Raw genomic sequence first — 19,600 nt, 5'->3', positions numbered from 1 at the left:
ACACACACACACACAATTAAAATTCCCAATATAAGATGAGATAAACTGGGAAACTATACTGTAGTTCAAGGAATCATAGGCAGTGAATCAATATCAATACTAAACATATACTTTGCCATAAATTTATCAAGTAGATTAATTGAAAGGGAAAAATTTATAAAAAAAATAATTGTAGGAACCTTTGATAGTCTTTTCTCAAAACTGGACAAAAATAACAGAAAGATAAAAAGGAAAAAATTGAACTAAACAAAATATAGGAGAATTTAAATTTGAAAGACTATTAAATTATACACCATGTTTTTCAGCATGGCATAGTACCTTCATAAAAATAAACAAGTTTTAAAAATCCTGAGTAATTATAAATGTAAAAACCCAAAAAAACTTTGTATTATAGCACAAAATAAAATACAATAATTAATACTAGAAACACATATAAAAGAACACACACCTAAATTAGAGTTGACAAATGAGTGTGTGAAATAACAGAATATAGAAATAATTAATAACTACTTGAGAGAGAATGGTGATGATGAAACTACCTTCTAAAATTTCTGGGATGCAGCTAATGCAATCTTTAGAGATACAATCATATTTTTGAGAACACATTAAACATATAGGAAAAAGGAAGATTAATATATTGACATTATAAAAATCAAATAAATTCAAAGTACGAACAAAATATTTTTAATTATCAGAGAAACAAATTAAAACCTAAATTGTAGAATTGGTTGGCAAAATTTAAAACTGGTTCTTTGAAAAGACTAAAAACTATTTAACAAACATGTGATTAAATTGATTAAAACAGTTTAATTTAAAAAGGAGAAATTTAAATCATACAAAAATAAATACAGTTAAATGACCACAGAGAATAAAATAAAATAAAATACCAGAACCTCCTTTATACAATCATATGTCAACAAAATTAAAAATATTTTTAAATTTGGCAATACCTACAAAAATATAAAATAACCAGATTAATAGTGGATGAAATATTGATTTTAAATAATCAGATTGCAATGGTAAACAAAGAACTGTACTATCAAAGAATTACCTTTGATAATAGGTGAATTTAAAAGTGAAATATGTATGCATATGTGTTTAAATATCGCCATCTGTAGGGTGAAGTGGAGGGGAGAGAAAAAAAAAAGAAAATGAAATTTACTTGATAAATTTATTATATACTTAAAAGGAATAGCAAGTTGAACATAATAGATTTGCAGTTTCATGTGCAATCATCTTTTTATTATTCCACCATGTTATGGAAATGCTTACTTGTTTCATAAATTAAAAACCTGTAAAATAATACTATCTATACTATATACAAGTGGTCCTCAGAAAACAAGAAATAATTTACTAAGTATTCTTTATCAGATAAATACAATCTTAATATCAAAATAAATCTAAGATAAAGCAAAGAATGATTCTATAGATCAATATCATCAATGAATATCAATTCAAAAAGGTGGTGCAATGAATACAGCCTGGTAGTTGTAATCATGAAGACTTGTCTTCACTTGCCTTTAATCTTGATTCAGACATCATTAGCTTCATCAGTCTGGATAAATTACTAAACCTCTCTCATTCTCAGTTTTTTCATCTGTAAAATGGGGACGATAATATCCCCTATCTTAGAGGGTTTTGTAAGGATCAAAAGAAATAACAATTCTTAAAACACCATAAAATGCTATTATTATAAATAATAGCAATAATAATTTTACAACTCTGGGAAAAAAGACAAAAGCAATAAATTAAAAAAATTGTTCACTGTTAAAGTTAAATTTATATCAGACATAGAAAGATGGCTTAATCACAGATAGAAACAGGAAAAAAGTACTCACACAAAAACGATCTAAAGCCACATGATAATATCAATAGAAAGAGAAAAGACTTAAAAAAAACTAAAATTTCCATTCATTCTAAAAATCTTGCAAGGCATAAATAACAGAATAACTTTAATATAATAACATTATGTATCTAAAAAGAAAAGCTAACATTTCCTGTGATGGGGAAACAATAAAAACTTTCTTAACAGAAGAGCAAAGCAAAAATGCCTCCTTCCTTTGTTGTCATTTAACATGGTCCTAGGAATGCTAGTGATAGGCATAAGACAAGAGAAAGAAATGAAAGAGATAAATATAGGTAAAGGCAAAGAAAAAAAATTACCTTGATTTTCCAACAGCATCATTCCAATGATGTTTACATTACTGAAAGAAAAAAATTCCAGTCATTCATCAAAAAAACACTAAATCAAGAAGCTTAAGGGTTTTAGTAAAGTGGTAGGTAATAAAATAAATGTGAAATTAATCAATAGTATTTCTACTAAGGAATCAAAAAATTCACAAGGAAATATAGAAAGGAAATTAATATTCAAAATAAGTACAATATGCATAAAATATTGAATTAGTCTACTCAATCATAACTCATAATAGATATGATTAATAACTTTGAAGAAATCAAGAATATTCTAAACTAATTGAATAAATAGAATATTCACTGCTTTACCACATCAATATAATAAAAAATTACAATTCTTCCAGATTTAGTGATATATAAACTATAAATGAGATATATTTATAAAGTTAGACAAAATAATTCATTTGTGGCGGGGGGAAGGACTAGATTTTCTTTCTCTCTCTTTTTTTAAATTAAAGCTTTCTATTCACAAAACATATACATGGGTAAGTTTTCCACCATTGACCCCTGCATAACCTCCTGCTGCAAATTTTCCCCTTCTTCCCCGCTTCCTTCCCCCACCAGGCAGACAGTCCAATAATTGCCAAATATGCCGAAATACATGCCAGATCCAATATGTGTATACATATTCACACAGCCATCTGGTTGTGCAAGAAAGAAGAAAAAGAAAAACTGAAAAAAAAAAAAAGAAACAAAATGCAAGTGAATAGTAACAGAAAGAGTGAGAATGCTATGCTGTGTTCCACACTCTGTTCCCATGGTTCTCCCTCTGGGTATAGATGGTTCTCTTCATCACTGCACAAGTAGAACTGGTAAAGGACTAGATTTTCAAGAGAAACAATGAAAAACGTAGTAATGAAAGGAGAACAATACCTTAACCATCAAATCTATTTGGAATTGATTTAAAAAGACAAGTAAACTCAAGAGATCCTCTAGACTTAAAGATTAGAAACAACTGAACCCAGCCACCAAGTTATCTATTAGATATGTTGAAATGGATGTATATCTCAAACTTAAATCCAAAACTGAATTGAGAATCCTCATGTTTTTGGAGCTAGCTAAAGCCTTTTTCACTGTTGATCTCCTTGATGCTTTTTTATCTCTAGGTTTTTGGAACAATTCTCTCCCTTGGTTCTCCTCCTATTTATCTGACGTACCTTACTTTCTTTTGTTGGATCTTTCTCTAAGTTACACCTGCTATGCCATATGGTTCTGTCCTGGGTTTTATTTTCTTCTCTCTCTATGCTTTTTGACTTAAGAGTTTTCCTCAGTTCCCATAGTTTCATTTATCAGCATCTTTTGATGATTCTCAAATCTGCTTATCCAGCTTCAATACCTCTGCTGACCTCAAGTCTCATATTTTCAATTACTTATTAGACATCCCTCAACATATCTAAAAACTCATAATCTTTCAATTCAAAACTTCCTGTTTCCAAATCTCACTATTACTGTTGAGTGTACCACTATCTTCCCAGGTTCCCAGGCACATAACCCAGATGGCATCTTAAATTCTGCTGAGGCTTGTCGATTTTATTTTTGCAAATACTGATACCACCCTGGTGCAGTCAGTCCCTAATCTCCTTATGTCTGTTCTATTGAATAGCCTGCCATTGCATATGCCTGCCATAAATGTCTTCCCACTCCAGTTCATCCTTAGTTCAGCTGTCAGAGATTTTCATGAACTTCAGGTTTACTATGGATACTTTCCTCCTCAATGAACGCCAATGGTGTTCTCTTACTTCCAGGATCACATATGGAATCCTCTGTTTAATTTTCAAAGCCCTTCATAACCAATCCGATTCTCTCTACTGTTCATAGCATTTAGTTTCAGTTTGGAGAGATTGTAGTACTTTTCATTTATAATGTTATAATAATTGTGTACAATAATTTTTGTTTCACTTGCTTTGTATCAGTTTATATAATGCTTTCCATATCTCATTATATTCATCATATTCATATTTTCATAAGGTATATTAATATTCCATTATATTCATGAAATTTTGGTTTAGCCAATCACCAAGTGAAAGGCATCTAATTTTGTTTCCAGTTCTTTGATATCCCAAAAATGGCTTTCTAAATACTTTGAAGGTTATGTATTCTTTCTTTTTGACACTGACTTCTTTTTGACATATGGTATATGTGGAGGAAGTGAGAAATTTTGAGAGGAAAAAAGAGACACCGATAGCAAGTAGAATATTAGGCATTCCTCTGGCCACAAGCCACTGTTAGACTTAATATAAGGGATGTAGCTGGGAAAATTGGATATAATCTGAATGAAGTTTTTTACACAATTGTTCATATTTTTTTCATCCATCTGTCTGTTGCTGTATTGCCCACCAGACTTTTGGAGAATTTTCTTTAGAGGGACTTAGCTCTCTCAACCCTGGAACTCGTGCCGAGGGCCGAGGCTATCTTTATTTTCTATGAATGTCTTCCTTTAGCTCTAGGAGGATGTGACTCTAGATGAAAAAGATGTCCTTTGAGAGCAGTTCCATTATTGTTTTGGCTCTATGAATCTCAGGATGTACAATGGTGATCAGTTCCTTGGAGTCTTGGTTGCATTCATACTCATTGCCATGTGTAGGGCCAAATCCTCAAGCAGAGGGGACTGAGATTAACTGAAAAGATATGTTTCATTTACTGCAACTTCTCAGTTCCCAATTTCTGGGTTATCAGAAGTATAGGCCTTCTGATACCTTTGGTGAAGTATATTGAAGCTTGAGATCTTCATTTAAAATAGGCTTCTTTTTGTTTCTCACATGCAGTATTCTATCTCTTACATCTGTGCCATTGAAATGGCTCTTCCCTATGCCTCAAATGCATTTCTTCCACAAAATATCCCATCTTCAAAATAGCATAAAGACTATATCTACTACAAGAAACTGAACTACCCAACTACTAGTGTCCTTTCCTTAAAACTATCTTATGCTTTTTAATATTTATTCTGAGTATATGTATTTATACAGAATAAAACACAAAGAAAATATTTATACATACACATACAGATCCCTACTGTTTTCTTGTCTCCCATAATAGAATATAAATTTCTTGAGGGAAAGAATTATTTCATCCATTGAATTTGTATCCCCAGTGTCTGACACAATATGCACAATAAGTATTTATTGATTTATTCATATGTTTAGCTGCAAAACCATTGAATCAAGAGATATGAATCAAGATTTATATTCCAAATTGCTTTCCGGAATGGTTGTATCATTTTTGCTTCTCTACTAAAAATGCATTAACATATATTTTCACAACTCTCATTTTTGTTAATTTATAGATGTGGAGTGAAACCTCAGGGTTGTTTTGATTTGGATTTTTCTTATTACCAGAAATTTGGAACATTTTTATATAACTGTTAATATGTCTCAGGTTTTTTTGGAGAATCACTCATATGCTTTAACTCTATCAATACTGGAGAATGGCTTTTGATTACTATTAATTCTTGTTTGGCAAGAATTGCTAAGTAAACAAGGAATCTAATTTATCAGGGGATAAAAGATAATTTTAGTTACAAGAAAATGAAATTCTTTTCCACTAATAGAATGGATATATCTAGATTAAGAAGTGAAGTTGGGAAATTGAAAATTTTTCATCATTTATTTCTGATATGGATCTAATATCCAGATCCATATCGAGAATTAACACAAATATATACTACCAAAAACCTCTCCATAGTGGCCAATAAGTAGCCAAGTAATAATTAATGGACAAATTAACAAATGATTATCAAAAAAGAATTGAAAAATATGTTATATGTAAGATGAATACAAATTATGACAAGGGAAATAGAAATTAAAACAACTCTTCTGAGATTTCATTTCAAACCTCCAAAATTAACAAATATAATAAAAGATGGGAAATAATCAATGTTAACACACATTTAGATAGACACAGGCACACAAATACACTGGTTGTGGCATTGTGATTCAATCTAACCATTCTGGAAATAAATGTTATAATTTTTTAAAACATTTTTGATCCAGATATTCCACTACCTATATTCCTAATAAGTAGTCAATGACAAAAATAAAGATCCTCTAATATTAAAATATTTATAGCCTTATTTTTTGTGGTAGCAAAAAACTGGAAACTAAATACTAATTGACTGGAGAATGACTAAGCCCATTATGGCTCATGAATTTAATGGAATATTATTTTATCTTAAAAATAAGAAGCATGAGCAGCTAGGTGGTGGAGTGGATAGAGCACCATCCCTGAAGTCAGGAGGACCTGAGTTCAAATCTGACTTCAGACACTTAATACTTCCTAGTTGTGTGACCCTGGGCAAGTCACTTAACCCCAAATGCAATTGCCTCAGCAAAAAAAATATAAGAAGAACATACAGGGAGGCTTAAAGTAGTTATTTGAAATGATACAGGCCAAAGCAAGAAGAACCAATAAAATAATATATACCATGACTACAATGAGGTTAATGGAAAGAACAATAACAAAAATCAAAATGAAACAATGTGTATTTATAATAACTATTCTTGAAACCTGGAGGAAAAAACGAGAATATGCTTCTTTATTCCCTTTGCAGAGATGGGAGAATATGGAGGCAAAATACATTTTATAAAGTTAGATTTGATTGATGGGTTGATTTTGTACACAGCTGTTCCCTGCCTTCCCTTTTAATTCTTGATTATAATGGGGTAGCTTTCTGGGTGTGGGTAACAGAGAGTAACATATTTGGAACAAAGGTGATATAAAAACAAAAGATATCAATAAAATTGTTTTATATGCACACATCAAGCTTATAGGTAATTGAAGGATGACATTAAGCATAATTTAGTATTGAGGTCTAGAGTTATTCTGGATTGGGAAATTTACTGTATGATTGCCAAGCCCATTTAATCACATAATGGCATGCATACTTAAATAAAGTCTTTCATCTGGGGATCTCAAAGCTCACAAATGCTAGCTAATTAATCCTCAGAATACCCCCGAGGTAGCTGGCAAGAACCATCATCTCCATTTCACAAAGAAAGAAATCAAAGATTTTCTCATTTCAAAGAAATGGTTAGGATGGGAACTAAATCTATGTATATTGTCCTCTGGTATTCCAACTCATAGAATGAATAGTAATAACATATCATTGTCATATAAGGTGGAATAATGGAAGAAAAAATCACCTACTATGCAAAAAAAAATCAACAAACATTTATTAACCATGGACTATGGTGTAGATGCTAAAGTACAAAGATGAAAAGTGCTGTAATGTGCTAAGAAGATGCTTCCCTAATCACTGAATGAATCAAAGTTGCCTTTGCCAAAGTGAGATCTATTAAAGACCTTAGCTTAAAAAGATCAGGGTCTCCCACTTAATCCAGTCTATCTAGAGTCATTCTGATTTATATCTGGGGATTGGACCCAGATAACTCTGGAAGAGAAAGTGAAACTGGTGACTTTCCACCCTTACTTAAATCCATTTCTCTTGCATGTCATGGCATCACCTCCCTAATGTCATGGTTGTCTTCGAGAACAAAGGATGAACAACAACAACATTTTGTTTAATACCATTCCTAAATATGGAACATTGCAGATGGATTTATGGATGTATGGGTTGTGCATTGGAGTTAATCTGACATTTCTCCTGTTTTTATCTTACTAGATTAGTTCATTAGAAACAGACATCCAGACTCAATTCCTTTTTCTTATTGTCTGCTTTCTTAATTGCTAGTAATGTTGGTAAGAATTAGCCCTAAAACTGTGTGGAGAAAAAAAAAGTAAAATCAAAATAAAATGTATAAATTACCATTTAAGATTAAAGAAAGAAGAGGCTACTAGATGACACAATGGACAGAGCACCAGTCCTGTCAGTAGGATCTGAATTCAAAGCCAGTTTCAGACACGTAACACTTCTTAGCTATGTGACCCTGAGTAAGTCACTTATCCCCAATTGCCTCAAAAAACAAAAGTAGATCACTGTGCATTAAAAAAAGATTAAAGAGGAGAAAAGGCAAATTTATCTTGGAGTCCAAGATCACACTATTTAGAATTGGAAGATTATTTAGTTAATTTACCAAAAAAAACCCAAAAAACCCAAAAAACCCCAAACCCAACAACTATCATGCCTAAAAACAGAAAGGGTATTTTGCAAGGTCACATAGATGCCAGTCTGTCTAAAGTAAAATTACTCAAATTCAAGTTTAAGCGTGTTAAAAAATTAGACAAAATGAATGAACCATAAATATAACCATAAAGCAAAAATGATGTATTTAATCTGAAAAAAAACTTTTAAATTTGTTTTTAGAAGATGAGGAAGAAGCCCACTAGTAAGATAGGCTATGAACAAAAACTCAATACAATTCTGGTTCTAAAATAATATTTTTTATGACTCTGACTAAGGCACTTTATACCTCTTTTGTTTCCTCTATTGAATGAAAATAATAATGTATTTTCTCCCCATAGAATTGATGTGAGAAACAACAAATATAATACTATTGATCACAGTATACCTATTAAAAGAGAAATATTTTTAAGTGGACCCATCTAAAATTTTAAATTAATTTTATTTACATATGTAGAAATTTGATTAAAAGAAAAGGAAGCTACTTTTAAACAACTGATTGTGTATTACAGTGACTACTTGCTCCAGTTGAGCTCTGATTTGTACAAATAGAGGCCTTGAATTTGAATCATAATCAAAAGGATGACCTCTCTACTTTTATTGGAACCTTGAATTTTTGAAACAGTAGATTTGGAAATTTCATCCACTGAGATTTCCACCACTTTGGAGAGGTAAAAGTCATTTTTCTGATTGCCAATTTCATACTGATTTTACTGATTACCTCCCTTTGAACAAAGAGTCATATTTTGATTCAGTGAGGGCATTACAAGCAAAGGAAAAACCCAACAGATTTTAACTGTTTGTGGGATAACTCGTATTTCTAAAACTATGCTGAAGTCATTCTTAGATATATTGTGAAAGCTTTGTTCTGTCATTTCCAAATTTTCCCCTTCAAATCCTAGTTTTGCTGGTGTTAATTAATATGCTCCTTATCCATCAGAAGTTTGAGTTATAGTATCTCTGAATTCTAAAAGCTTCACTGCATTTTAACTGAACAACTCGTCTTGCAAATTCTGAGAACAGTAGAAATTTAATATGCCTACTACGCCATTCTGAAACAATATGAAGGAATAAATAAGAAGGAATTAATAATCATATTCTAATGATCTTAAGTTCATTAAAAGTCAAGTTTTATATGTCATTCAGCTCCTAATAGAGTGTTCTCAATATAGTAGAGACTTAATATTTGTTATATTGCAGGGAATCTCTCTGGGCTTATTCCTTCATTATAACCTCTAAGATCCTTTTCCATTTCTGAAGTTCTCTGAATACATAAGTAAAGTGGAAGTGAACAGAGTAATATATAGAGAACCAGGATTGGAAGTGCATGCATAAAGTATTCTTTTATTTTCTAAGGCTCAAGACTATTGTTTTAACTGGATTATGTCCAGGAGAGAGGTTTAGATCTAAACTTCTATCCCTTTCAATTCATCAGTACCAAGCCATCACACACACAGTTATGACTGGTAATAAATATTCACTGAATCTGGCAGTAATTTAAATTAAAACGGAATGTGCACATAGACTTTAAAAGCACATTATTAATAACTATTAATAATGGGTTTAACATTTGCCCTCTCTGACAAAAAAAAGGGGGGAAAGGGAAGCATGGACTTTACTCTTAGCATGTTGTTGTTTATCCATTATTTTTGAAGAGGACCAATGACATCAGAAGTCTTGATATCTTGACTTGCAGGGCTATATACAATCATCAGAATCCAGTAGCAAGACAGGTCAAGACAACCAGGGATGGCTCCAGACATAGTGGGTGACCTTGGTCTTTAAAGTTAAGGTCCTTCCCTTATCTACAATCAGCATGAGTCATCTATTAGAGAAAATTCAGTCCTGGTCTCAAACTATGCATGAGATATAGTAGAGTCTGATTGCTCTAATACCAATCAACAGATCATTTCCCATCTTTAATCTGTTTCTCTAGCCTCCATTCTTCCTCTGTCCTTTGGTTTTCCCAACTCTTGAGCGAATCATGTCCCCCACATATTGGTTGTGTGAATATTTCTCTCCTGCTCACTAGATTTTTTATTGTGTTTTTTGAGCCAATGCAAAAAGGAACTTCCTGAGGATAGTGACAACCTTACTGTTTGCAGAGGTTCATGCAGAACTGAATGTCATTCTGGGGTTTGTAATTCAGGGGAACAAACATTCTCTCTCAGTCCTGAAAGCAATTTGGACCATCATGAACTCTGAGTCAGAACATGGATTACCAATGAGTTTTAAAGAGATGAGAGCAGTTTGTGAGAGAATGAGAGAGAAGGTAACTGAGACTGCTTGATCCAGCAAAGTGACAGTCTTCAGTTCTACCTGAAAGATAAATCAAGGTTTAGAAAAAAGAAGGAAGAACTGAGGTGAGGTAAAGAAAGGAAAGATCCAAGTTCCACTAGGCATTTTGGAACAAAAAACTTGGATTGAAGCTTCCAGTCAAAGATCTACTGTCTTCCCAAATTCCCTTCATGGTGTGTGTGTGTGTGTGTGTGTGTGTGTAGTATAATACATTTATATCCACATAAATACACACACCTCCTTGAAGGCAGGAATTGCTTTTGATCTCTTTTTGTGTCTTCAGCAGAGTTCCTGGCATATAATAGGCATTGAATAAATGCTTATTAAATTGAATATTTTTGCATATATGTAAACAAGCACATAGTATATTTGTATTTATTGTACACATATTTCATAAAGATTAATAAATGCTGGAGGTGACTGAGTCTCATGTTTTCAGCAGAAGGAACTGAAAGCTTTTAGACTACCTCTTCATTTAAAAGTTTACCCCCTCATTAATTATTCACCACAGACTTGATGTTTTTCCTCAAAGACATTCCTTTATTAAAAAATATTTAAGGCATTTGTTGTCTCTATTTTTTGTTTGATGAAAGAAATAACTGACAATTTATTGTCAGCTAGCTTAATTAATAAATTGATTATTAATTACCAAAAAACTCCTGTTTCTCAAGTTTTTCATTTGTTTCAACCACAATCATGTAGCACAAAGGAGAAGGGTCTGCTGAATTTGTGACTCAGGCCTAGGAGTTTTATAGTAGGAGATGTGGCACAATTCTAGAAATAAACAAGGTCAGACATATGGGCAAAGATCTGCAAGGATGTAAGACCTTAGCATTTGGTTAAGTATTTGCTAAATATTGTTAAGTATTACAGAATCCACAAACAATTGTAAGCAGTTGCTAAGAAAAATTGAAAACACTGATCACTGGTTTGATTGTGAAAAAAAATGGTAACCCTCAGGAAAATGCAGACTTAAAGATCACTGGGACCATTTCTTGCAGAGGAAAGGGGGAAAAAAACAAAGTAGGAAGCCTCCAATGGTTACACTGATTCAACAGTAAGAGCCTATAGCAAACCTATAGGAGATATGACAGAATGGACAAAGTCATTGTATTTGGAAATACAAAATACAAAGAAATACAAGGGAACAGAAGCCAATTAGAGTGGGCAATTGAGTAATGTAGTTGCAGAAAGAGAATTAGATTTGGAGTCAAGAAGATTTGAGTTTGTATCCTGCCTCAGACTGTTAATTCTGTGACCCTGGACAAATCACTTAAATTCTCTCAGGCTCAGTTTGCTCATCTATAAAATAGGGATATTAGTAACATTGACCTGTGATGATTCATCAAGATGATAAATGTAAAGCACTTTGCAAACCTCAGAGCAATATATAAATGCTAGTAATTTAATTGGCTAGGGGATGCTTGTGTGAAGCCTTTAACTGAAAGGTCACTGTGGTTAAACTGATAAGTATGTGGTTCTAAGCAAGGCAACAAGTTTGAAAGACTTACGTGCTCACATGAATATGATGCTAATTCGTGCTATGGTATCAAGCATATTTCCCACTCTTTGACAGAAATGTGAGAAACTGGAGGTTTAGAATGAAACATACATTTTTTAGATCAATGTGCAGATAAAAAATTTTTGACCAAATTTATTAGTTACAAGGATGGTTTTGTGGGGAAGAGGGAAAGTAGGAGATAGGAGCAGAGAACAGAGGAAGAGGTGAAAAATTAAAGTGATATCACAAAAAAATAAAAAAGAAACAATAATTTCAATAAAATACTTATTTTAAAATCCACAGAAAGAAATTTTTAAAAATTCTGAGGGAGACAAAAAATATAGCTTTGGAAGAAAGAAATTGATTTTATTTTATACTTAAAATTAAGGTGTATATAATATTTGCAGTTTCATACACAATTTTCTTTTACAATTCTCCTTTGAACATAGAAATGTACATGTTGGTTGAAAGCTGTCATATTCAAAAAACAAAAATTAAAATTAAAATCTAAAAAAAAGAAAAACCAAACAGAGGAGAATAGTCTTACTCAGAATCAATTCCAGATGTCCATCTTCCATTATGTATTAAGGATTCATTTTCTCTACATGGGGCAACTTAAAATAATAAACAAACAGCAAAAGGAGGGAAAGGAAAGACAAATATTTCTATTTAAAATTTAGCCAGTTCCTTAAAAAATGAAAAAGTTTATGAGATGATGGGAAAATATTCTTTGGCTGACATATGGTATTATAGCTTAAAAATGACAACTATCTGAGAAAATGAGGGCCTCATTCATTATCTGAAGTTAAACAGCTCATCCAGACTATTAGGATATCAACAACTGCTCCCAAGTCATATTTCTTCGAAAGCTAGAATAAACAATTTTTGTTTCATTTAATTCACATAATTTTGAAAAGAAATAATTGGTATTGGCATTCAACTTTTTTTTTTTTTTAACGTGGCCATTTTCCTCCATTTCTGGTTTCTTTCTTGGAACACATTATTTTTATTAACTTTTAGAATAACATGCATAAATGTCAAATTCCTTCAAAGCTTTGATCTTTGAAATGTCATTTTAATGAGCTAAACTTTGATCTTTGACATGATAATTATAATTCAATGAAAATGAGCACATATATTTTTTCCCTTCTTTTTTTTAATACCACATATGAATTCTATGGCATCAAGTTTCTTGTTCCTAAACAGGAACTAGAGAGAATTCTATGGTTGCTTTACTGTACAAATCCTTTCTATGAATCCTCCTGAAGAAGTGGTAGAAGCTTTAGTTCCTCTACAAAAATATTCTGTGTTTTGTGACATTATTCTAACTAAAGAATATTAAGATGACTTACTCTATTTTGGCTATTATTAAGACATCTCAGAACTCTTCAGTAATAAAATGGTGTCCTCAAGGATAAGTTTGAAATTCATTCACTGATTTATGGAGTGATTTTACTTGCTTCCTGTGACTTTATCAGCATAAAACAAAATTTCTGGTTGAAAAATGAAATATCAATGCATTGGTTCATTTATATGCTATTAGATAATCAGTTTAACTATAATGATAGGGAATTTATTTAACTTCTCTGAGTCTTATTTTCCTAGTTTGTAAAAGAGAAATGATAATACCTCTAGTAACTACTTCATATGTTATTGAAAGATGAAGAAGAATTCAAAATTGTTTGGATTGGATTCACTAGAAATTTGTTACATAATCTCAATTGGATCTTCATCTAAGAAGGATAACATATCTCCCCAACTGAATCATGATCCTAGTCATCATAGCAGCTTTTCTAAACCTGTTCTCTCCTTTCTCAAATTTCCTTTGACAGTCCTCACTCCCACCTTCTTAGCTTCTTCTTAGCCAGAGAAACTTGGCTCACTGAAAAAATTAAGGCCATTTGCTTAAAGAGAAAAGCTTTTCCCAAATTCTGACCTCATATCACTTAAATGTTTTCATCCATAATCTCTTCCTTCACCTCTCAGTTCAGTTTAGTTCTCACATGAAGAACTGCCCCCTTTTCTTGAGTCACCTAACCTTCATACCTCCACATGTGATCCCTTTCCATCCCATCTTCCCCAGAAAATTGCTCCCTACTTTCTCAAAAAAATCATTAAGGTCTCCTCATGTACTAGTGGCTTCTCTGCTATTCACTAACAAGCTCATCTTTCTCTGATCCTTAGGAAAAAAATCACTCATTTGATTCATTTATTTTACTTAGAACCTTTATCTTCTTTATTTTGTGTCTAAGCCCTTTTGAGAAAGCCATTTGTAACTAATGCCTCTACTTCTCTCATTCTCTTCTATACTCTTTAAAATCTATCTTCTAACTTTATTATGCAATTGAAACTAACTCACTCCAGTTACCAGTGATCTCTTAATTGCCAGAGCTAATGGCTTTTGCTCAAATCTCATCCTTCGTGCCATCTCTTTAGCCTTTGACAATGTTAATAATTCTCTTTTCCTTCATATTATCTTTTCTTAATTTTTTGCAACACTGCTTTCTTCTGGTTTTCCTCCTACCCTCTTACCAGTCTTCAATTTCTTTTGCTTGATATTCATTCAGTTCATGATTATTAAGCATGGGGTTTGCAAAGCTCTTCTTTAGGTCCTCTTCTCTTCTCTCTTTAAACTGGCTTGCTTGGTGACCTATGGATTCACTATCACCTCTATGCAGATGATTTTCAGACACACATACATATAAATATATGTGTGTATACATATATACACATACCGAGAGGACTCTCTCTTCTGACCTGTCTTACATGTCCAAATGCCTACTGGACATCGAATTTGTATGTCCTGTAAATATCTGAAATTCAATATGTCCAAAACTGAACTTATCTTTCTCTCAAAAACCATTTACTTTCAAACTTCCCTTTTACTCCACCTTTCAAATTCAGTGTTATCCCTGACTCCCTGACTTTTCACTCTCTTTTGCCCCACAAATCCAATCTGTTGCTAAGTCCTATTGATTCTGTCTTTGTGTCATGTATTGTATTCTCTCCTCACCTCACTTTCTACTTTCTGTCCTCTGACTTTCTAGTATAGATCTTGATCATCTCATGCCTGAATTACAATAATAGCCTTCTGGTGAGTCTCACTGTCTGAAGTCTCCTCCTCATTCCATTCCATTTCACACTCGGTGTGATCTTCCTAAAGCACATGTCATCCTTCCTCCAACACATATGTTCTCATTAAACTCCAGGAGCTCCCTATTACCCTGAGAATCAAATATAAATCTTTTTGTTTGGTCTTTCAAGTCCTTCCCAAACTATCTGTTTCCTCTTTTTCTAGTCGACTGTCCTCCATAAACTTTACTATCTAGCAGTACTGGCTTCCTTGCTGTTACCTCAAACAAGAATACTCTGCCTCTTAATTCTGTTGTGCCTTTTTATTTGCTGTTCCCCAATTTTGGCATGCTCTATGTTTTCATCTATGACTCTTGGCTTCCTCCACATCTCAGTTAAAATCTCACCCTTTGCAATAATAATGTAATGATAGTTGTAATAATAACTTATAGTATTTATGTAGTGTTTTTAGATGTACAAAGTACTCTACAAATATTTTTCATTTTCACAACTATTATTCTCTCCATTTTACATATGAGGAAACTGAGGTAGACAGAGATTAAGTGATTTGCACAAGGTAAGTATATGAGGTAGAATTGAAGTCACGTGTCTTTACTCCAGGTTCAGTGCTCTAACTACTGTACCAACCTGCTGCCAATTGCATCTCCTCCCTATCACAATGTCAATACCTTCCTTTTGGCTGCACCTCCATTTTTTTTGCCTCAACCCTTGCCTGTTCTTTATTCACTAAATGAGTTTTGTCTCAAACAAACTAATATTGGGAAAGGCACTACCTTAAAAGGACCATCTCCATTCATCCTGATATATATCTTGCCACTGGACTCAGATAGCTCCAGAGAAGAAAGTAAGACTTGTGACTTTGCATATCCCTGCTTCACTTAAATTCAATTTAATTGCAAGTCATGACATCACTTTCCTGATGTCATTGGTACTCTTTGAGAACAAAGGATAAACAACAACACTACTTTCCATTTACACACACACACATACACACACACACACACACACTTATGTATGTAGTTGCTTGCATGTTGTATCCCTGCAGAAAAATGTAAGCTCCTTGAAAGTAGAGCCATTTTTCTCCTCCCTCCTCATTTTTAAAAATCTACAGGATGTAGCCAAGTGAATAGCACATAATGAGTACAGAATGATAATTTTTGAACTGTTGACTTGCTGTCAAAATAAAAGATAACTTTCTTGATAAGACATTGGATGAAAGATTAATCCAGCTTCTATTTGACTCCCTTTCCCTACTCTATTACCTCAGAAAAGTTTAAAAAGGCACCAGAGGAAACAATGATCAAAAAAGCAAAAGAGAAATAATACTAAGTTCCTTAATTCAGTCACTTCAGACATACAAACAAATGGGAGGATGAAATCAACATTAAGTAGGCTAAATTTCTAGCTGCAAAAGTACCTTTAGGGTTCTCTAAATGTTCAGAAGACAGAAATTTTATTACAGTCATAGCGGGAGAAAAAGCTAAAATAGTTTACAGATAGCTCACATGTTTGGAGTCCCACCAGGAGTTCTGAGACTAGAATGATCTCCAAAATCTGGTCAGAATTTATCAGGACTGCAGTAGACAATGGAGCCAGCCTCCCTTAGGTCATTAATAATATAGTCAGAGTTGAGCAGTATGTGCAGCCTGGGAGCACTTTAAGAAATGTCATTATATTTCTGTAGTGTGATAGCAGAAGATAATGCCAGCTCCCATGCCAGCTCAATCAGGCAGAAAATGATCCTTTTAAGAGGTTTGAGATTAATAATATCTCTATCTATAAGTATGTATTAATAAAATCTCTTATTAATCAGAGTGAGCCCTCCCTAATCTGAGAATTTCCAAACAATTTTAGACTCTCAATAACTGAGTACTTTTAATTGTCTTATTCCAGATATTAATTAAAACTTTTAAAGAATTTTCCTAATATTCCCACTCAATATATATGCTTTTAATCTTATTTCTTCTGTTCAATAATTATGAGAAGCAACATTTTCACAATACACTGTACTTGCCTCTTCCACAAGGACTTTTCATATAATTTTCTGTATAAGTCTTTATAGTACTACAATTCAAATAATTCTGTCAAGAAAGAAGTTTCTTCTTACTTCCTTAATATTTGTCTACCACAGGGACTCTTCAGAAATCCTCCTGGATCACAAAATAAATCTCTGTCTCTCTCTGTTTCTCTCTCATAAACACAAGTTTGCTGTATAAATTCAACAAGGAAATAGATGGGAATAAGAATTTATAGAGTACCTGCTATGGTCTAGGCAATGTGCTAAGTGCTTTATAAATATTATCTCATTTTATCTTCATGGCAAACCAATCCTGGAAGGTTACGTGTATTATGATGTCCATTTTATAGCTGGGAAAACTGAGAGAGAATTAAGTGACTTATTCAGATTCACACAGATGATAAGTTTCTGAAGTTGGATTTAAGCTCAGGTGTTCTTAACTCTAGGTCTTATGCTCTATCTACTTAGTCATCATGCCTTTGGAAGCATAGAAAACAGGACAGGAATGAAAAGGCCAGGATGGGAAAGGAAAAATCACAAACAAATAAATTTCAACTATAGAGTATAGATCACAAAGGAGGAATTAAAAGAAGAGAAAAAAGAATGTAAGAATTACTTTACTGATCAGGGTCTGTGCCTTCTTTTTAAAAGAGGAGCAAAGAGAACAAAGAAAGGAAAAATTATAAGAGAAATGGTGAAAGGGAAAGCCCAATTAATGTTTATTACTATGAAAGTGAATGCTATGAATTCACCCATCAAACAACAGAACTATAACAGAAAAGATTAGAAAGTAAAAATCCAACAATGTCAAGATACTTAAAAGAAATGCTAATACTGCTACAAGGAAGACATCGATAATAATATAGGGAACTCAATTTACCCCTTCCAAGCCTAGCAAAATCTAACAAAAAGACAAAAAAGAAAGGAGTTAAGGGACTTATTTTAAAAAAAATAGATACGCTACATTTCCAGTATTCACTGAAAAGGAATAAAAAAGGAGTATTTGTATTCCTCAGTAGTTAATGGTACCTTTACAAAAATAGTTGTTGTTCAGTTGTGTCTGACTTTTTGTAACTCACCCCATTTGAGGTTTTCTTGTCAAAGACACTAGACTGCTTTGTCATTTCCTTTTCCAAATCAATTGATGGATGAGGAACTGAGGCAAATAAGGTTAAGTGACTTGTCCAAGGTCACACAGCTACTAAGTATCTGAGGCTAGATTTGAATTCAATCATCCTGATTGATAGAGGCCTGACCTTTTATCTATTTATCTATTTTATCCACCTATCTGCCCATTTACAAAAATAACCTTGTATTAAAGCATAAAACGTCATAAACAAATGTAAAAATATTATATTAAATGTCTCCCTAACTGACAAAAATATGATCAATAAATAAAATAAAATGTCATTAAGCCAACCTCAAATAGAAATGGGGGCCTCTAAATGGTATTTAAGAATTTCTACAGGAACATATTGGCTTAGGAAACCACATATTAGCATTATTCATGTTTTATTTTATTTATAAAAATAATTCCCAATTGCATTTTAATCTTGGTCATGTTTCACTCAAAAGTATTGTGGGCCACACATGACCCAGTTGTGTTTAATACCTTTGCTTTTAGTAATATAAGTCAAAGAATAAATCATAAAGACAATGGATAATTTCATCAAAGAAAGCTAACTCAGGGATAATCCTTAAATCAATAAGAAGTCTTTCTTGTCAGTTAAAATGTAATCTATTTTATTATTTCTAGGGTTAATTGGTGATTGATTTGTACAGGACCCACCAATTATTTTCTTAAACATTGTATATATTAACACATGAACATGAGTTTTCTGTGTAATCTAAAAGTAATTAATCTTTCACATAATTTCTTCCTGAATTATGTTTTTCTATATATTTATTTCCATTTTTATATTTTCCTCCCTTTAAATTGAAGTCAAATATCAGAATAAATGTTGATTTGATTTGAAGGGACACATCTAATTCTTCATGAAATCTTTATATCGCTTTACCTTTCAACAATCATTGTTTATGCATAAACTGCAATTATATTCATGGTGGTCATTTTGAAAATAGTTATAATTACTTCTACAACATGTGATGACCAATTATCTTATATGAAAATATTTCTTATTGCTATTGGGTAAAAATAAACCTGTCTAAAAAACATTTACCAGCATACCTCTGCCAGTAACAGACTAAATCTGTTTTTTAAATGTTAAATTTTAGCTTATTTGTCAATTAAAAAATTAACAATAAACCAAATTACCATATACAAATGAAATATGAGAATTCACAATAGATAAGGATGAATGAAATTATCAAAAAATAATTTTGGCTAATCATACATAAGCTAAGAAATCTGATAACAGAAATGCAAGAAATATTTGCAAAAATATATGCAATATATATTGCA

The 19,600-nt window shown here is 32.4% G+C and overlaps 1 protein-coding gene across 1 annotated transcript in view; it reads right to left on the bottom strand.

The window, feature by feature from the left end:
- S1PR3 (sphingosine-1-phosphate receptor 3) overlaps positions 1–19,600 on the bottom strand; it is a 33,413-nt gene that overhangs the window by 3,818 nt on the left and 9,995 nt on the right. Inside the window, exon 2 of the mRNA XM_051998167.1 lies at positions 2,164–2,204. The gene's annotated coding sequence lies outside the window, so the exon portion shown is untranslated. The remainder of the gene's footprint in view (positions 1–2,163; positions 2,205–19,600) is intronic.

This window comes from Antechinus flavipes, chromosome 1 (genome assembly GCF_016432865.1).
Source record: "Antechinus flavipes isolate AdamAnt ecotype Samford, QLD, Australia chromosome 1, AdamAnt_v2, whole genome shotgun sequence".
Taxonomy (NCBI): Eukaryota; Metazoa; Chordata; class Mammalia; order Dasyuromorphia; family Dasyuridae; genus Antechinus; species Antechinus flavipes.
Note: the sequence above shows the minus strand (reverse complement) of the source record. Positions and strands in the feature narration are given on the sequence as shown.